Source organism: Frankliniella occidentalis, unplaced genomic scaffold (genome assembly GCF_000697945.3).
Source record: "Frankliniella occidentalis isolate FOCC.00 unplaced genomic scaffold, Focc_3.1 Scaffold166, whole genome shotgun sequence".
In the NCBI taxonomy this organism is placed as follows: domain Eukaryota; kingdom Metazoa; phylum Arthropoda; class Insecta; order Thysanoptera; family Thripidae; genus Frankliniella; species Frankliniella occidentalis.
This window is the reverse complement of record NW_026267292.1, coordinates 646,271-650,419: the sequence shown is the minus strand read 5'-3', so window position 1 is coordinate 650,419 and position 4,149 is coordinate 646,271.

Here is a 4,149-nt window from a genome sequence, read left to right as displayed (position 1 = left end):
CCGAAGCTCATTTTGCCTTTTTTTTAAATTCTAGGTTAGGTTAGGTTAGGTTAGGTTCGTCTGTGTTCAGATCGCAAAATGGGCTTCGGTGTCAGTGGTATCGCTCCTCATCATCGCTTGCCCCGGGGGGAGGGAGGGGAGGGGAGAGGGCCGCCGGTCCCAGGATTGGAACCAACGACCCCCGGGGGGACGGGGCCAGCTAGAGCGCGATACCACTACACTACCTAGGCGGCGAGAGAAAACGCCGTCTGGATCATATTTGAGCTGCCTTCGCCCGGCCGTTCAACACTTGCAAACGGAAAGCGAAAAGCGAATTCCGCGTGGGCCTCGAACCTCTGAACGTTGGTTCTCCGAACTGGCGCTTTACCAACTCAGCTACGACGCCACGATACTGGAGGATGCTCCAATAGTCGACCCAATCTACGCTCTCTTTGGCGACCACATAGCCAAGGCCAGAAAAGAGGCGAAAATGATACACGGCCGGTTTTCGAACCAGCGACAGTCCGCGCGCTGTGCCACTGGATACGCGTTAGCACGCTCGACCGCCAGCTCGCCCTTCCTTGGGGGACGTCTGCGCTCGACCTTGCCTTACGGGAGACAAGAAGTGACAAACTAAAACAAATGTTGCCCCGGCCGGAGTCGATCTTAGGACCGACAGTTTGCGACGGTTCGCGCCGTGAAGCGAGGTAAAGGAAAAGTTTGCGCCGGCGGGGGGAATCGATCCCGGGACCGATGAGCCCACGCCCAGCACGCTCGCCACTCGGCTGTCAGCTCATCCCATCGGTGCATCGTTTAGAACTCGGTGCTGCTTTACGGGTCTTGGTCTCCCGCAAGGCAGGCGAGGCAGGCGGTCAAGTCCACCTCCTCAACGCGCTGCATCCCTGGTCAGCCCTGGTCAGATAACAAGTGAAATGAGCGCTCCGCAGGAATTCCGCGTCTCAAATGAGCGCATTTTTGGACCCTTTGCTCTGTCAACTGACCCGGGCTGCAGCGCGTTGAGGAGGTAGACTTGAACGACTTCCTCGTCTGCCTTGCGGGAGCCTAAGACCCGTGAAGCAGCACTGAGTTCTGAACTCGCGTGTGGTATGAGGTGTTGACAGTCCAGTGGTGAGCGTGCTTGGGCGGGGCTATCATACATCGTCTGCCCTGAGTTCGAATCCAGGTCGGGGCGAGGGTCTTTTTTGTGCGTTCGCCCCTTCGTAATAGAGAGCGGAGGAGCGAGAAAAATCGCGGACCGCCCGCTTCGGGTGGGAGTCGTTCCCACACCGAAGCGATCAGTCGCAGACGCCTCAATCCACTCGGCCACTGAGTGCTGGCCGGGAGATCTTGTCCGCTTCTGCGTACGTCTCTATAGGCCACCTGGAACGAACCTTCAAATGTTCAGCGAAGGGCTGGATTTGATCTCTTGGGCCGAAGCACACGCATCAACGCAACTTGCTTCTGTTTTGTTGTAAAATTGGTATTCAAAAAAGCTGGCATACAGGTCGCCCCGACCGGGCGTCGATCCCTCGGCATTGCGGTCAGATGTCTACGCCGTAACCCACTCGGCCACTGACTGCTGGCCGGGAGAGCTCGTCCGCTTCCGCGTACGTCTCTACAGGCCACCTGGAACGAACCTTCAAATATTCAGCGAAGGCCTGGATTCGATCTCTTGGGCCGAAGCACACGCATCAACGCAACTTGCTTTTGTTTTGTTGTAAAATTGGTATTCAAAAAAGCTGGCATACAGCTCGCTCCGACCGGGTGTCGATCCCTTGTCGCTGCGGTCAGATGTCTACGCCTCAACCCACTCGGCCACTGACTGCTGATGGGGGGACTGTGTCCGCTTGTGCCTAGGTCTCTACCGACTAACGAACCTTAAATATTCAGCTGAGTCCTGGATTCCACCGGGGGCCGAAGCACACAAATCAACGCAACTTGCTCCTTTTTTGAATGTGTGTAGGAAAAGTTGTCGCTGAGGTCGCCTGGAGCAGGGTAGGCAGCCCGTCGTCTCGATGCCCCTCAGCCTCCTACGGGGCTCCAGGGGCCCCTTTTGGTGTCTCTTCGGTTTACTGCGAGCTGGTTATTATATTTGCTTACACTGTCCTTAAGTTGGTCGTGGTGTTCGTCTAGCTAGTGCGGCAGCCTTTGCCGCTGAGGGGCCTTGGTCTATAGTCGGTCCGGTTTAAGCTGACTGGGGCCGTGGCTCGTCCGTTTAAAAGTTGGCGCCGGCCGGTCGGGGCTGGGAGCCGATCTCCGGCGGGCCGCGAGTTTCCGACGGTCCAGGCCTTTATTAGGGGCCCCGGAAAGTCAACTGTGCTAACGCGTCGCACACTTTTAGGCGTGTAAACGCCAATCGTGCACGTGGAGGCACAAGTGTGTAAATTCAAAAAAACAAGTGTGCAAATGGGCATCTCACTCCTGCGTCAGTGTAAGCGCTGTCAGTATACTGACAGCGCTTACACGCGTCTGCTGTGTGGCACATGTGGGCGATAAGTTCGGGGACTGATCCTTGATGGGGTGCCTGAGGTGTGCGGGCGACCGGACGCGCAGAACAGACGGATGGACGGACGACGGAAGTCCCCCGCGAGTGTGGACGTCAGCATGGGAAGGAGTCCGTCAGGCAAACCTAAAAACCCATAGATCAGCATCGCAACGACGCGTGAGCGACAGTGAGCGACACGTCCGATGCATCGAGGCACATCGCACTCTCTCTCTCTCTCTCTCTCTCTCTCTCTCTCTCTCTCACTCTGCTCTCTCTCGCTCTATCGCTCTCTCCCTCTCCAACACCTGCCCTTATATCGCGCTCCCGGACCCTTCAACAGACCCTCCTTCCCTTTTCCCCCCGCTATCCACACCACGAGGGCGGCGGCGGCGGCGGCGGTCCGCAAATATTTGCAGAGGTCTTTATTGGCAGTTTCTGTTGTTTTTCGGTCCTGCTGGTCCGGCTGGCGCGGCCGCGGGCGCGACCCCCCGGGGCGCCCTGCGAGCGGGAAATAAGGGACGGGAAACCGAAACGCGCCATTCTCACCACAAATTGTCGCGACGGAACGGCTGCTCTGCTCCCTGGCCGTCACACGACCCGTCACACGACCCGTCACACGACCCGTCACACTTCATTGCATGAGGCCGGGGGGAAGGACCACCAGACGCGTGTGCCGACCGTCTCGCTTTGGGGTAAAGCTAATAATGCTATTCACAATCCATACGATTCCTTCCTGACAATTATTCCTCTCACAAAAACACAATCACCCACGACAGTGTATGTACCGGGTGTCCAGGCTAGGACATGACAGTAAGTTGGGTTGCCTATACTCTGGCCACAGGGGCTGCAGGCGCGGGACAGGTGGCGGGGTTGTCGTGGGAGAGGGCGCCTGCAGCCCTGCGGCCAGAGTATAGGCAACCCAACGTACTGTCATGTCCTAGCATGGACACCCAGTGCACTCTACACGCTCTAAAAACCAAGTGCGAGTAGGGAGTGGCAAAAACAAAAAACGTCCCCGCCTCAAAAAATAGGAAGGATCGACCGTGTTGTGTACGAGCTTGGTTGGAAAATGCGAGCAGTGGCTATATTGGTTTATTCCTGCAAGACACAATCCGAAGTGTCTCTTTAAAGAGAGCCGGTAGAGAAGAAAAGCTCCGGTTAGAGTGAATTTACACAAAAACTTATAATTAATATTCACGCATTTAATTTTGTACCATTTCTTAAACCTAGTAGTTTGTCACTTTATCTAACACTAGTGGTAACTTTCTGCAACAATGGTAACACTGGTTGAGTGTGAAGCCACACGACGCTCCATTTTGCAGAGCGGTCACAATGCGCGGTCACGAACACGAACACACACACACACACACACACAACTAAACACGTATTATATTCTTTTCACGGAGTCGCACTGCGCACTCACCCCTCTCGCGTCCCGCGTGACGCGTCAATGTCACTACTATACGCCCCTTCCGTCTCTCTCTCTCTCTCTCTCTCTCTCTCTCTCTCTCTCTCTCTCTCCCCCCCCCCCCCCCTCCGAGTGTGAAATGGGTAGTGCGCTGAATGTCCCCCATTGTCCCGACCGATGCCGCCTGAATAGACGTGTTGATGATTTGAAACAAAGGCGCCTCCGGTTTTTCAACCAATTTGTCGGTCTGCGTCTGCGAGGGAGGCGAGGCACGGGG